At 39.7% G+C, this 17,291-nt stretch overlaps 1 long non-coding RNA gene across 1 annotated transcript in view; it reads right to left on the bottom strand.

Moving 5' to 3' along the window:
- The window catches only part of LOC105011690, a 131,175-nt gene that overhangs the window by 108,175 nt on the left and 5,709 nt on the right, over positions 1–17,291 (bottom strand). Inside the window, exon 2 of the long non-coding RNA XR_004576075.1 lies at positions 15,000–15,183. This is a non-coding gene — a long non-coding RNA (uncharacterized LOC105011690). The remainder of the gene's footprint in view (positions 1–14,999; positions 15,184–17,291) is intronic.

Raw genomic sequence — 17,291 nt, 5'->3', positions numbered from 1 at the left:
CCCATCCCTAGTGCAACCCTCAAGGGCACCCTGCTCATACAATGTGGAGGAGATTACCACAGAAGCTAAGTGCTGTCAATGGTACACCAGAAAAGCAGACTTCATCTATCGTTGCAAGCTGGGTTAAAACTAAGATGTTGAATTTCTTACTTTTTATCATGACCATGCAGGCCACTGCTTCAGTTTCAAACTAGTTATTTTCACGATTCAAGTTCCAACATAAAATCTCAAGCTCCCCCAAATCTTTACTGTCTGAGTCCCAAGATGTTCCAAAAATCTGGATATTTCCAATCTTGGCTTGATGGGGTGCATGGAATTAAGAGAGGCAATTACAGAAAAATGAAATCTTGTGTTTTCTAAACAAATGTGGACCAAGGGAAAGCAGATTACGATAAATCCAAACTGCCTGTGAATTCATAGGGTCCCTGAATGACAGAACTTGTTATTACTGTATGTAAACACTGCCAAGCGGATGATATTGTGGTAAAACACATCGTACATAAAACATCTCTGGACATGTTCAATTACCCAAAGCACATTAAGAGCCTCATGAACAGCGGTCAAGATTTTGGGGGATTTAATCGTCTTTATGCAATTATGGACGAATGCTGAAAGAGTTTTGGTGATGCCAGTTTGGACTGAAAATAAGTGTTAACAGTTTGAAGACCGCCGGGTCCCTTTATCAAAATCAAACATTCTTTTATTTATATTTTCTGTTGCCAAACCAAAGTCCATTAGCCAAATTCTTAATTTGGTGCTAATTTTATTTTTCTAGGTCTCATTATTCCTTTTCATAGCATTGTCTCTGTGATGCAGGTTATTCTCACCATCTGCATTTGAAGATTAAACTGAGGCCTTCATTATCCAGCGCAGACAACACATAATTTCTATGCATTTCAAGCTCTGGTTACGAGGAAGAGATTTAGCCTCCCCCCATTTCAACATATCACCTTGGAAGGCCATTAATGCCTAACCATGTGAATACCACCTATTCAGGAATAACTCATTGTTCATGCCAAGGTAAGTGGGGAAACCTTTAGACTACAATCACTGCTGCACACGATACACACTGATTTCAAAAGAGGAGAGGGAGAAATTGAGAAAATAAATATTAAGATACAGAGGCCGCTCCTTCGGCTTGTGGAGATAGTGTGTGCACAGGAGCAAATCTAATTCTCTTTCCCTCTGAACCAAATTAGAAAGCATGCCAAGCAAAACATGTACACCTATTGATGCCCCTGGATGTATGCATGCAACCACAACATATCCCTTCCACCATTGTCAAAGAATGGCTAGGACGGCTTGAGTCAATTAAACCCTATAGGACGAAATCAGCAAAGAACAAACATCACCATGCGGAGAACATAAGCGAATCCCCAGCATCTATTGCACATCCTGATTAGCAGTCTGCAGTGATATGGGTCAAATGTTGCTCAGCAAACATTAATAAATCCCTCTAAATGGACAAGCACAATGCCTACTAGCTATGGTATTACACTGTGTGTGTTTTAGAGACAGCCTCGCGTGTCCAAGGAGAAAGGGGTCAGTCATTCAAATCTAATGGGTAAATATGTTTTGTGATTGCATCCCCCTGTGCAGAACTGCTAATTTATCAGGCAACAATATTCATTCAGATTTTTATTCGGAGTAACTTTATCAGAACAAATACATTTATCAAATAATATTCATAATCTAAGATGTTGCGTCAAAGTGATCCCGACAGCCAACAATACCTTTTATAAAAGTTATAATGTTAAGTCGTCCTTTTACTGAACACTGAACTTTTGGACCGGCACTGGAAGTAAAGACAACTGACTGGGCAAAGATTACTTTGACTTTCAAAGAAAATGCCTTGTTTGGCTCCTGTCTTCCAAATCACGCTACATCAAATGATGTGTGAATGGACACGCTCACGATACAACCATCAATAATACACTGCGGACTGTTGTTTCTTTATAGTATTCACATTAACAGAACTTCCCGTACAGCGAAATGGACCAGAGTCAGTCAGCCGGTGGAACGGATGTTAGTGTGCATTTTTTACAAGCAAAAATTGTTTTTGGCGTTTCATGGGTGATAAATTATGTTAATCCTTAAGGGGCACTGGGGTGGAAATGAATGAAGTGAGAGAGAAGGCGAGATTAGCATATACTAAATCCATTTACAGACTGGCAGTGTTTGGAGCAGGGCTCCAGTTTCACCCGTTATTATTCCATCATCGATGCTTCATTTTATCCCCACAACCACCACCCCCCCCTCCTCACCCCACCCCCCACCCCCATTCCCAGCCTCCACTTAAAGCATCACGCTTATTTGCGCAATATTTGTTATACTGCATTTTGGATTAGTGTGAAACCTGAGGAGAGAGATTATATGAGAATGTGACAGGAGTTCTAAAAGTATGGACATGAACTGTGCAAAACAACGGGACATAACAAAGGACTTATTGAACTGGATCAGAAAAACACAAATGGACAACACTTGACTTGACACGACCTGACATAAAGCCTACATAATGTTTTCATCAATCTAACTTAAGCCCAGCCTTAATAGGTGATTACAGACTAAATAACCACCAATAACCATGCAGTGTCGACCCAATTAAATGATCATGTATGCTGTAGTTTTTCCAACACCACATGTTCATGTTTATAAACTTGATTAAGCCATTCATTACTAAGGAAAATAATGTAATATTGTATAATTACACTTTTTTATATAACACATTTCTCCATTATCTAACCTGGCTCTTTGATCAGGCAAAAATGTGACAAGTAGAAAAATCTGAACCTAATGTGCAAAAGACATTAGAATACTACCAAGGACGAAATAGGGGCTTCAGCGCCGTAACCTTCTGACTGCGAAGCCTGAGAGGAATTAGGATGGGAGAGAAAGGAAAGAGGCACCTCTGAAAGCAAGGTGTTTCATAGGCAGGACGCCCTTATTTAGAGGCTTGTGAGAATCCACAGTCAGAAGTAATCAGCTGCGTCCCCAGACTGCTCCTCTATTTTCCAAGGCCCACAGCCAGCAAAAACATATTTCCATTTTAACGCCTTCTGATGATCAAAGCATCAGCTTAATATAATCAGTTCAAACCCATTACTGGCGAGCCCCACCGCTGCGTCTGGGGAGCGCTTCCCTTCCCAGCCCTATCTATTCTGAAACAGGTGCTATAATAGTAAATTAATTAGGCTGAGAAGATGCACCTTGTTCTCGCCTGCCGCCAGCCCCTTGTGGGTCACAGCCTCCAGGAAAATGCCATCTGGGCTGCGTTTCCCCGGGGACGCTCGAGGGGAGGGTGTAGGGGTGGAGCGGAGGGAGGTGGGCTGCACTGCCACTGACTAGACCTGCGCTTGACTGGGAAGGTTTTTACATGACAATTAACCCTATTAGCCTTTTCGCTCACTGTATTTGCTTCTGTATTATTTTATCCTCGGGGGGGTGTTAGTGGTGAAGCTGGTGATGGGAGTGGGCAGCTGGGGGGAGTTATTGCACTGACATGTCGCCTTCCGCAAATGTTTACAGATTGCGGTGCCTGCGACGCATTAGAATGCCAGAGGTCAGTGACCTTGGCTGTACGGCTGACACGCTGCAAAGTTACCGCAACCTCTCATACAGCTAATTTATTCCCGTAGTGGGTTCCGTCCGCTACAGTCGGAGAAGATCATCATTGTCCGGAGAGGAAGATAATACAGCGCAACACAAGAGAGACCGGAGGTCGAAGAGCCTTGGGCCTGTCCTTGGGCTCCCAGTCACCTAACCTCAAAGGTTATTTAGGCAGATGACAACAAGAGTCAAGGGTGCTCAGTGGCACATTCGCAAGAGGACAGCTTTTCATTGCCCCGAAAGATCTCTTCAGCACCAGAGACGGATACGGATGTGGCAACTGTCTGAACTTAAAAGCTCCCACGCAGCTTTGCTTCACTCAGGCCGACTAAGGTAATAGCATGTAGCACTGGAAAATGTGAGGAAGGGTTTGACTCCTGAGCCTGAAATCTTAGCGTCAGGTTGTTTTCAAGTCCATGTCTCTCCATGAAATATGGAAGAAAGGAAAGAATCCTGCTTAATGAGGGAAAAACAGACATTCAAATTTTTCCTTACAGGATTGCCCGGTGACTTTCGATGTAGCTACTTGAGGAAACAGGCAAGATGCTGACAGCGGATCTGAGACTGCGAGGGGAGCAAAAGGTACAACAGAATATGCAAAACAAGCTGAAGGAACAAGTTGAAGGAACAAGTTGAAGTGAAAACACCAGAACAAACCCAAGCGATGTGGCTAGAGATGTGCGATCAGTCTCATTACTGATTCACACAACAGAGGACTGAAAGCTAAAGCGATTAGCTGCACATTTCGCTTCCCTCCACTCCCCATCATCCCCTCTAAGGACGGGAGTCCCCACCGTTTGCCGCGCAGATTTAGTGATTAATCAAACTGTTGTGGGGGTGAGGAAGCTGAAGAATGAGCGGGGCAAACCGAGGACCCAAGCCAGTGCTGTGTGCCTGAGGGGCTCTGGGAATCCTTCCTTCCAGGCCTCCAGGGCCCCGGGATCAGCTTCCACAAATATTGAGACTTGACGTGGAGCCGGGCGGTAAGCCTTGAGCAGATGGTCCGTGATGTTCAGTTAAGACCGCGATTGATTTGAGGGAACAGATACACTCCCCTCCCACACACCCCCCTCGTTAAGTTGAAAGCACCTCTGGGACGGCAGTCAAGTGCTTTTCTAACCTCCGCCGTCAGAACCAGAGAGGGGCGGCAAACAGGCATGCAACAGCGCTCCAACTCTGCAGCAGGGAGAGCAGGGAAAGGGGCGGCTCAACACCCTGATCCCCTTATTAATAAGGACCTGGCAGAGGGGGGAAATGACTCCTCTCTAAGAGGGACCAGGCAAATTCAGCCAAAGGGGGTTAATCTGGCAAAGGGTGTAGCTAACTGACCTTATCTTAACCTGTTTAAACCTGACCTTGAAAGGGTTATAGGGATACTAGAGTTGGGCTGGGACAAAAGGGTATCAATTAACTGTGTTTCTTCAGGCATTATACAGACATCTATCAACAGCAAATTACCACAGCATTCAGGGTTGCATGTCTTGCTCAAGCGCAGAATAAAAAAAATCCTTGGCTGCACAGGATTCGATCTAGCAACCTTTTAGTTGCTTATCAGGAGCTTTCCCCGCTAAGCTATCTGTCGCTGGCAGTCATGGTTATAGTTAAGCCCATAGTGTCAGATAAGAGTGCAGATGAGAATCAGCAGAGCAGTAGCATATAAAGGTTCAGCTCAGTTCAGAGTTTTGAAATATAATACCCAGATTGGGCATTTCAAGTATAATGCTGTATTCCACAATTTACATTACTGAAATACAGAATAAATTATTACTACAAACAGTTAAAACTATAGTGTGAAAAATTACTATTTATTTAACAGAAGCTTTCTTATTATCCATACATTGCAACAACTTCTTATCATCTATGCATTGCAACCTAAAATGATGAAAAAAAACAGCATTTAATAAAGACATTATCGTGATATTATGAGTATTCTTTACTGTGTTTCTGAACAGACATACATCAACTTTATTTAATCATAATAATAATAAAAATAAAAATTACAAAAATAATTAATGGTGCACAGGTGAACCAGAAACCTTGTTAAAGGTAACAATGAGAGGCAGAGCTGGTCTGAACGCTGTGCGTTGAGGCCTCTCCTATCATTGCTCACAGGATCTTCTGCTCTCTCTCTCTGTCCATGGCACACCTCTGGAAAGGCTGCCAGCAGATCCATCTGGACAAACCAGGCGTTGGAATATGGTAAGAAAGCATATATTTCTCTCTCCACTGTTAGAATTCGATTTAGTATGAGTATGCGACTTACAATGGAAATAAGACACACAGAAACATTTTACTTTGAACAAATCTGATTTTGATTGTTATATAATTCTGTAAACAAAATCAAAACACATTTTATTTTACAATCTGTCCAACTAGGACAATGGTATTACATTTGGGGTTTACTGAAGCTTTACATGTACATACAATATTTTATACATTTGAGTTAACCTCTACATTGAAGAGCGTGCCTTGGTAGCTTACTGCAATGTCAGTCTTGCAACAATGATTCTGTGGAAATTGTCAGTCCTGATTTAAAATATACAGTTGAGTTATTAATCAGAGAGATTATCTTGTGAGATGTGCGGAGATATTAAAAGCTGTCGGTTTTAGAGGGACCAGGTTTGTCTATAATCAATTCTCTTCCTGGAGCCACACTTTAATTGCCGAAAATGATAGGCTTCCATCAATACAGCCTTGAACTTAAAAAGCTTGGTACCGCTTTTTTCCCTTCTTCTATTCAATCAAATCATCTGTACAATTGCCCTTCTTTGGGGAGATATTATGGTAAGTCTTTTGTGTTTCAGTGTTACAAATTAGACTTCAAGCTTAATTCTGAAGAAAGAGCAAAAACTTGAAAAAATGAACAAGAGTCTCCATTATTCACCAATACATTTGAAGATTATCACTGAGTAAAGTTACAGATTTCAAAAGCACCAAATGGAATCCTGTCTTCTAGATATAAAGTGTAAAAAAGGAGACAGAATCCACCATGCTCTTTTTCTCCAACAATATAGTTTTTAAAGTCTTAATTTGTAATAATTTATGTTTTAATAAGAGTGCTACAATTATGTTAGCAGTACAAAGCGGAGTATATTATATACAGTAATTATTTGTATAATTCTTAGCAATAAAAATATTACCATTATTTAATAATAATTAATTCATAGTTCAAGACAACCCTGCAATTGTTGACAAAATCATTACATCAATTCAACTTACACAACTCATAAAAGGTAAAATATAGGACGTACACAACAGCAGGGAGTTTGGTCCTTTATCGGGAAACAGAGTAAAACCACTAGAAGGGCCACTGTGTTAGACAGACAAGAGATGGAAATTGCCACTGGAGAAAATGAGGGTTATTCAGTGTTCCGATAAGCACCTATTTTCTATTGGTCCTAGCGGCCTTCTCACACGTCCTAAATCATCATTTAATTATAGTGAGAGGGGGGTGACTGTCAAAGGCTGCCCGTGTAAGAAGGAGCATGCTACCACTAAGTACAAAGCATGAAATTACAAAGGTTTGAAAAGGTCCAAAGTCAGTTTGTAAGATGAACCCCTCACTTAATTTTACAGGATGAATGATAATGATGTTCAGATAACATTTATGATTTATTAACATCTATATTAAGTTATCTGTTTCATTACAGGTCTCATTTAATAAATCAAATAACAGAAAGATATGATCAAGTGGTCAATCAAACAAGGGCCTAGAATAAGACATGAACAATATACGGCAGCAGTTTTCCCAGTTTAATAATAATGTATCCTACAATATTCTATTTATTTTTTTTAAGAACTGGATGATACTTGTGCCTAAGGAACATGTTTCTTAAATATTTCAAGAGGATATAATCAGTGCTTTTTCTTAATTGTTTTGCATGCAATTAAATGTTTGGTCTCAGAAAAAGAATATCATAGGTGTTTGCGATACATTATTAATGTGTTTGGATACATGAATAATAATATAAAACGTGGACAGTTTTTTTGTAAATTGATAAAGGAACTGTACGCCATTAAAAGTATATTAGCAATCAAATGAATCAAAGAGTCTGCATTCTCTTGACGTGAAACGTTCTTTATTGCAGACTGGAAGAGACATTTGATGAAGACTGAAGGATGCTTAACCCGGCTGTGGCTGTTCTCAGAGCCGATTGGTGTGTACTGTAGTCTGGCGTTTTGATGCCATCTATTGGAAAACATCCTCACTTTATCAAGGAGAATGTACATATTCCCTGTCAAATCAAAATTGTTTCAGTCTTCAAAATAAATGTGTTCAACTATAAGTACATTAGATGCAAGTACCAAATTCTAGCCCACAAACATTCAATGAACATTCTACTTATTTGATAGTCAAACGTTTATCTCAACTACCACTCCTCAGTCATAATAATAATAACAAATTGGTGATATGTTATCTTGATTTTGCATGATGTTGTGTTTTTATAAACAAACATTGGATCAATGAAAAACAAGATTTCTCCCGATGTGAAAGTCATAGAGCACTGAAATTAAACACAATTTGATGGTGTTCTGAATAAAATTTCATGTTGGATTTATAAAGGTAAATATCATATGAATAATTCTAATTAGAATGGACACTATGTAAATTCAAACAGTTTAATAAGATATTTTACTACTACTATGCACAAATAGTATGTATTTTACCAATAGACCAATTTACTGAGTCCACCCACCACTTTTCAATACTGAATCTCATCTCCTTCTGCTTAAATCTTACTGCAGGGGGCACTGCCTCCAAACAAATACGCAGCACTCACCTAATCCCAATCACATCAATTACTACTGATTAAGGACATCTGCTCCCTGGGAATACCTCATGTCAGACCATTAATCAATCTTTTTTTTTTTTTAAGAAAGCCTGAGTTATATCAGTTATTGTCACAACGTGCTTTACAGACACCCAGTCTAAAACCCCAAAGAGACATAGACGTAGGTAGAGGCACAGTTCCAAAAAAATACATGAAAAATGACATTGGGAGAAAAAAATACAATAAATGTACTATTTAAAGATAAAAAAAAATAGGATTTATAAAGGAACTTAGAGTTTAGAGTTACATGAAGATTTAAGCGAAGACTATCGTGTTCAGACTCATGGACATACAATATCTGTGCTGCGGCCATCCATCGGTGAATGGTGACAGCACATTATGTGAAGAATGACTTTTTCTACGCAATAACTGTTGGCAAATAAATCCTTCAAGGGCATCAGTAGAATGTGGCCCTCACATCAAATTACATTCTGAGAAATGTGCTGGCCTGGAGAAGGCCATGAGCAAGCCTTCCCTGTCCATGTACACACAAAACCCCTCATCACCACACCTACTGAAAGGAAAAGGCAGGGGCCACGGCCAGCACGGAGCAAAGGGTTCATTTTATAATTGACTGAATACTAGGACTAATTCCAGGGAAATGTTTCCATCTCTTCTCTGTCAGTGAGATCGATCTGACCTCAAATGGTAGGGATGGTCTGGCCTCCATCAGAAGCACATTTTTCATCCATCACATGCTAATAGAGGCTTGACATTAATTGGGGAGGGGGAAAAAAAACATGAAGTCCTGGAGAGTGCGGTTACATGGCCCTGTGTGAAGTGGGCTCTGAGAAGTGGCATCATGAGTGTGAAAGACTGTTTCAACCCAAGAGAATATAATAAAACTACTATTGTCTGTCAGTAAACCTATATATATATATATATATACACATACACACACACAACCGTTCCAAGGTTTGGGGTCACTTAGAAATGTTAATGTTTTCAAAAGAAAAGCAATTTTTTTTTGTCCATTAAAATAACATAAAATTGACCATAAATAGAGTGTAGACATTGTTAATGTGGTAAATGACTATTGCAGCTGGAAACGGCTGTTTTTTTAATGGAATATCTACATAGGTGTACAGAGGCCCATTATCAACAACCATCAGTCCTGTGTTCCAAAGGAATGTTGTGATTGCTATTCCAGCACATCATTTTAAAATGCTAATTATGTTCGCAATTATTTTAGCACAACTGAAAACTGTTGTGCTGATTAAAAAGGCTATAAAACTGACCTTCTTTAGACTAGTTGAGTATCTGGAGCATCAGCAATTGTGGGTTCGATTACAGACTCAAAAAGGCCAGAAACAAAGAACTTTCTTCTGAAACTCATCAGTTTATTCTTGTTCTGAGAAATGAAGGCTATTGCATCTGAGATATTTTCAAGAAATTGAAGATTGCGTGCAACACTATGTACTACTCCCTTCACAGAACAGCGCAAACCAGAATAAAAAGAGGAGTGGGAGGCCTCAGTGCACAACAGAGTGCAGGAGGACAAATACATGTCTAGTTTGAGAAACAGAAGACTCACAGTTCCTCAGCTGGGAGCTTCATTAATTAGTACCTGCAAAACACCTTCAACGTCAACAGTTAAGAGGCGACTCCGGGATGCTGGCCTTATAGGGCAGAGTTGCATAGAAAAAGACGTATCTCAGACTAGCCAATAGAAACAAAAGATTAAGATGGGCAAAAGAACACAGACACTGGACAAAGGAAGAAAGTGTAATGGACAGACGAATACAAGTTTGAGGTGTTCAGATCACAAAGAATAACATTTGTCAAATGCAGACCAAATGAAAAGATGCTGGAGGAGTGCTTGATGCCATCGGTCAAGCGTGGTGGAGCCAATGTGGTCATTTGGAGTGTCAATTGGGAGATATGGGTATAAGGGTATACCCCACAGGGTATAAGGGAACTTGAAGAAGGAAGGCTATCACTCCATTTTGCAACACCATGCCATACCCTGCGGACGGCGATTGATTGGAGCCAATTTCCTCCTACAACAGGACAATGACCGAAAGCAATGCTCCAAACTATGCAAGAACTATTTAGGGAAGAAGCAGTCATCTGGTATTCTGTCTATAATGGAGTGGCCAACACAGTGACAGATTCTCAACCCTATTGAGCTGTTGTGGGAGCAGCTTAACCGAATGGTACGGAAAAAAGCGCCCATCAAGCCATCATGCCAATCCAACTTGTGGGAGGTGCTTCAGAAAGCAAATCTCTTCAGATTACCTCAACACTTTGACAACTAGAATGCCAAATGTCTGCAAGGCCGTAACTGCAGCAAATGGAGGATTCTTGCATGAAAGCAAAGTGTGATGGACAATTATTATAATTATTTAAATTAAAAAATATATGATTATATTTCCTAATCACATTGCTATATTTCCTATTCAAACTCATTTCATTCATGTTTTCATGGGAAACAAGGCCATTTCTAAGTGACCCCAAACTTTTGAACAGTAGTGTATATATAAACCAATGCAAACATATGATGCCTCTTAATACCTTATAAGAATCTCTAGCAAGATACTAATTCACCATAACAATTTTATTTTAAACTATTTGCCAGAAAAATATGTCAAAAAAATAACAGAGATAAAACAAAATAGATTTTGGTTAAATTACTACACAAAAACTAAATAAAAATCAAAAAATTTCAATGTGACTCCATTACCTTTCCAGCAACCGAAATGCAACAGCATTTCCCCCCTACGTTAGTAGAGAAGTAAATCACTTAACCTTGTCCCTTTTAAAAAGGAATGATCAATGTAAGCAAAAAGTCGGTACAAAACCCTGCAGCCGATGTAAAAGCCTGTCCACAATATTAAGACATATCTTGTGCATTTTGGACAGACCTGATATTCACCACAAGTCATGTTCCTTCAAGCAGATGGCTTTGCTCATTGTACTGCTGTCACCAGTGATCACCAAGATTTATGACAGACAATTACAACGTCTGCTGTTAGCAGCCTCATAATCAGCACTATTATTTATAGATTGGAGCAATAAATTGACTGCTACTGCAGTTTATCGGATATCAGGTGTTTTGGACAAATGTTTCCCTTGCTGTCTTCACTCAGTATGGCAGCTCTTAATGGTTTGGAACTATAACCTCTCAGAGAGGGGAAAACACGATGGGAGGTTACAATAAAAAGCAAAAGTGCCCAATTATTCATGAGTGATGCTTTCCCGTTTTCAGCTGTCAGTTTGTACACATTACGAATGGATCCATTCTGCTCCTCTCTAAATAACAGGCTTCTTTCTGTGTGATGTTTGTCAGTCACAGTATGCAAAGACCACAGAAAGCTGAGAAGTGACCTCTGACCTCTCAGCATTAAGCTGTGCTGAAGATAACTAGCGACAGCCAGCTGAATGGGGATGGGGGAACAGTGCATTACACTCACAATCATATTTTTGTTGTTGCTGTATAGGATCATAAAGGGCACAGTCAGTGAAAGTACAACAATAAATACAGAAATATACGCAAATAAAACATGGACTAGAGAGACCCAGGGCGGTTTTCGGGGATAATAACTCCAATTTCCCCATGATTGCCCCTTTGACACACTGTTTGCATGAAAAAAATAAGTGTCTGTCAGCACCCCTGAGATGGCCTTGTTTGACCACCTGTACTGAACTGCTCTGCCAAAGCCGAGTGGGGGAGAGAAAACGCACACCCATACATATGCTGTGTTAACAGGATTCAGCGCCTGCCGTGCTATGCACGCCAAACATGCGTTCTTCCAACTTCTGCACCTAACTAGAGAACCCCATCCCAATGCTGACACTGTCAGTTTCCAGATGGGAATTTTCAGGAACATCCATAACCAGAAATAGATATTTTACACTGTATGTCTGATGTTTTTAACCCAATAATTGGAAACAAGGTGGAAGGCAAACTTCTCTGTATAATTTCAAATGCAGATACCTTAGTAGTTAGATCACCTGACCACTAATGAAATGGTTGCTAAAGTTCTTTTGCTAAAGACACAATTGGAATATAAATAAAAATTAATTGACAGCAGCCCCGTCTTGCAAAATGTACTTTTCTTTTAATTCAATGCTGTGGATGATTGCTCTTTTTGCAAGCTTGATCGTTTCTTTATTTGCATTAAAAATAAAATTGCATAATCACAGATTTTCTATTGTAGTTTGTTTTTTAACTGTGTGGGAATAATTTAGAAACATGGTCAATCCCAGTGCAGTTTCACAAACTCAACAATGGCCAAAAGGCTCTAAATATGCCTACGATATGTAAAGCCTGGTCTTCTAAAGCTCTAGTCAACAGCATAACATTTCCCTGGGAAGCTTCCCAATCACCTTTCTCTCCTGTTTTACTTTCGTGGTAATCCTGTGCTGTGGAGTCTCTTCGGCCTTGGCTGAAGCCTGCTGCAAAACCTAGATTGAGGTCTTAATTCTTAAGTGACTCCTGGACATCTGGTCGTATCATTTTTAAATCCTTCATTTACATTAGAAGATTAAGACAAGACATACTCTTGAGAGGTCTTTAACCATATTAGTTGCAGCTTTCTCTGGCGCAAGATAGAGTTGGTGACTTTGAAATCAAGTTTTGGGTCTCCTTTCCCTGGGGTTTGTCGATAAACCGTTTTAATTTCCTGTATCAGAACTAGCAGGTGTTTAAGACATCCTTATTCCAACAAGCTTTTAAGACAAAGTGGTCTCAGGTTAATCCTACATGTAAATTAAACCCATTAAGATATTCAAACGAAGGAACACTATGATATCCCTGGCAATATATTAACACAGACAGTACATTGAGAGGGCACACTGAGTTCGACAGTCTCCATTGTATGTCACCATGCCCCATTAACACCATGAGAAAAGCTGTACATATTCCCATACAGTTCTGTCACTCGTTGCATCTGATTAATTGCATTGGTTAGTGCAGCGTTTGGGTGACTCCCTCTCTGAGTGCCAATGGGGTCAGATGGCTAACTGCACGCCTGGCTCAGCCTCAGAGCAGGCCTAATGACAGGGTCTAGGGGTACCATGGCATAAGAGGGGCCCATCATCTCTGACTGACAGGACCCCAGCTCAATGAGCTCTAATTGGAGGTCCACGCTGCCCCTCCACTCCTCCTGCTCAGCAGCAGCCCATCCTCCCACTTTACCACCATTAAGTTCCTCTTGTAGGAAGGCCCTGAGGGGAGCTCATACATGGAGTAATAATGGAGACAGATTTATCCTTCAACCATATTTCTGACTTTATTCCTGTGTAATTACAAAGACCTATGGTCGTAAATGATGCAACGCATCAAACTGACCACATTAATTGTATCACTTAAACAGCGAATATTTAACGATTTACTTACGTGATGAATAAAATGATAAACATCTTCCTCTATTTTAAAATGTTTATATCTTGACAAAAAAATTTAACTCTATTTGCTCTCTCACAGAAGTAAGGACTGACATAGTTCATTACAGTGTCTAAGCATACGCACAAAAAACCTACATATACAGATACACAGTAAGTAGACACATTAAAGTAAATATATCAGCATTAGTAGATTAATCAAATAGGAACTAGTCCTGAAAATGAAAATACAGTACATGTATCAATTCATAATAGAGGGAAATTACAGAGGCTATTAATCCCTGCAATAGCCGACACATGGCTGATCACAGTCCCACAAAACCCTTAATGGGAAGTCTGGCAACAATCAATGCAGCAATGCGTGCTGGCTGCCTGACTGACTTCTTTCCCTAGAGGCTGTAAGATTCTCTTGTCAGTTTCGCAGAGTTGACTGATTAAATATTCTTTTCAAATTGAATTTTACCAAGTTATTTGTTTGAGTGCAAATTCTGACATTTCAATCTGCCAAGTGAGAAATCAACTCATTTGAATATTAGTAGCTTGTCTTTTGCAACTGGAAACTATACATATGAAGCTACGCAGATAAGAGAAAATAGTTTCTAAAAAAGTCACCACTTCCTTTAACTCCTGGTCAGTGTCTGACAATCCAAACAATTGCAGACCAAGTGTCAAATAAGACTGACATGCATTTACAATTGAATGAGACATTTATTGAGACCTTCCTGAAATGGTATAGAATGGACCTTATATCTTTTTACTTATATCAAAGCAGCTGTATCATCAACATCACACACAGGGAGCCTTCCCTAAACTGTTTGCTCTCTAAACTGTCTCCACTCATCGGATGGTAACGAGGATCATTATAACTCATTTGTAGCCTAAGTGCTGCAGAGATTTCCTGCTTTGCCCCTGAAAAAGCAGGCTAGGATGCCCTAGGGGGCTTGCTCTGCCTTGGCTTCACAGCGCCACTCCTTTCACATGTCCATAAAGCCCATGGATCATGTACGGTACAAGCCTATATTCTGTTCTGAGCTTGAGGCATCAACTCAGCACCCAACCTTACAATTTAGACCTGTGTTATTGTCTAATAGCAGTACTTTACCGTGAAAGAGCTCAGCATCTTTAAAAAGTAATCTGCCTGTCTATGTAAATAGCTAAACAACACTAACCATGCTCAGAAAGCTGCATATGAAAAAGGAAAAGAGAACAACTCACCTTCCGATACGTATTCCAATGCCTGTCGATGGGAGGGAAAACAACCAGGGGAACTCCAGTCTTCAGTGATCGCTCTTCATCATACCAGCCAAAATAAGAGAACCATGCTGAAGTCCTGGCAGTTTCCTCTGTGTTCTCTACTCCCATTTCTTCTGTGGCGGTTTCAGCATGACACAAGGGCGGCCTAGAGAGAGAGCAGTTAGAAACATTAAAGCCGGGGCTATTCGCACTACCTGGAACTCGTCTTCACCATTTCACCCTGAAGATGGTAGTCTGTGGATGCCTGGCATGGCCCTCCACACAAAACAAACACACACAGGGTTTTCAGCACTGTAACCCTGAGTCGGGCCCTGCCTTTGAAATGCTTTCTACCCCACAACACAAGACGGCTTTCATTATCTTCGCAGTCGCAGCAAGGCCTAGCTTTAAAAGCTACTGATTTCTTTTTTCCTTTAGCCTCCTACACAAAGGAAGGGCATTTTGTAAATTACTTGCTCGTTTCAGACCAACAAAAGGTACTTTCATTGAAAAAACCCCATTTGATTTTGTTCAAATTTGATTACAAGGATTGAAAAAGGAAAAAAAAGGAGGAAATAAAAAAAAAACAGATGGCGTCGTCATTCAGTGGCCTGAAAGGCTTTATCTGTGTGTCTTTGTAAACTGTGGCAATCCAAAGCGTTTTAGCTGACTAAAAAAAGAACTTGTCAAAATTATTGGTTTGCCATATCTTACACAACTGGCAAAAGCAACTCAAAGAAAAGCCTTTTCATTCCCACTGTCTTTCAGTGAATTGCTTGCCTAAATGAAAATAATTGAGATTGGTTTGTTCCTTAAGAAATTGGTTGGATATGGATAGGCTATATATTAATAGCAACCATCTAAACAAGCGAGGGGGGACATTATTCAAGCCTGATACATATTCCAACATCACGACAGGAGTGGATTTATTTTACTAAAGAAACAAAAACAAGACACACAGACACACAAACTACCAAACAGTTACACAATAATAAAAAAAATATATAATACAAAAATGCATTCTATGAAAGAGACCAAAATGGGCTGTATAATTATTTTCATGCCAACAATAGACATTTCAGCCAGTACTTCAGTCTGTAATTAGAGGGTTGTATCTCACAAACAATGTGAAAAGAGTGGGAGCAAATAAGAGAGTGTCAGAAGTGTTGTTCATCCCCAAATGGCTAAAAGATGGTTGATGTGTCACTCAACTGATGTGAAAAGAATAACCACTGCAGTGTTGGATATCCACAATCTTTGACACACTTTTTTTTTAATTAGGTAGGCTATTACAGTATGAGCCGCCTGATATGTTTTGTCAAGGAGCCCTTATGCCAACATTTACCATTTAAGTAATTTAGCAGATGCTCTTATCCAGACTCACTCACAGTAGTAAGTGCACACATTTTAGTGCATTTGTCATATACATGCTCTACCAAACTGAGATAAACAGGGTATGGGAAACAAAGATTTATAGAGGTGTAATCCTACTGCTGTTAGAGCAGATTAAATATATATATATATATTTTAAATCCATCTACACATAATATCCATAATGACAAAACAAAAAACACATTCTGAGACATGAGTCCCAATATATTGAAAATGAAAAACAGAAATACCTCAGATAAATAAGTATTCAGACCTTTCAAAATGAGTATTCAAATTGAGCTCAGATGCATCCTATGGACTTTGATCATTGAGATGCTGGGCAAACACCTGTCTAAACAAGGCCAGATACTTCGAAGTGCTTGTCAAACCTAAAACCAAGGCATGAAGTCCATGGAACTAATACCATCCCTAGGGTAGGTTGGGATGTAGGTTACAGGTAGGACCCAAAAATATTACTTTGGTCCCTTGCCAATTATTCTGAGAGGTAAATAATGCACAACCAACGCAAGGTTATTTGGAAGTTTTGAATGACTTAAATGTTACATATAATGTTTCGATAACAATGCTTGAGTCAACCTTTTTTAACTTGAAGCAAAGAGGACACATGGAAAGTAATTCACTAGGGAATTAGTCAAACATCTTTTTTCTTTGTAACACATATGACATTTACCTGTCCTCCTCTATTATCTATCCATTGCTTAAGACCATTGTGAGTCCTGGATGCTTTTTAATGCATACATACCTGTTCATTTTGTTATTTTCCAACAGACCAAATTAAATGCAGTCAGTAATAAAGATTAATTGTAGCCTATCAGTGAGTAAAAGTAAGGAATCCCAAGCCTGGTCATTATTTATTTTACAGAAACGATAGAACAGCGTTCG

Source organism: Esox lucius, chromosome 8, assembly GCF_011004845.1.
Source record: "Esox lucius isolate fEsoLuc1 chromosome 8, fEsoLuc1.pri, whole genome shotgun sequence".
Classification (NCBI taxonomy): domain Eukaryota; kingdom Metazoa; phylum Chordata; class Actinopteri; order Esociformes; family Esocidae; genus Esox; species Esox lucius.
Note: the sequence above shows the minus strand (reverse complement) of the source record. Positions and strands in the feature narration are given on the sequence as shown.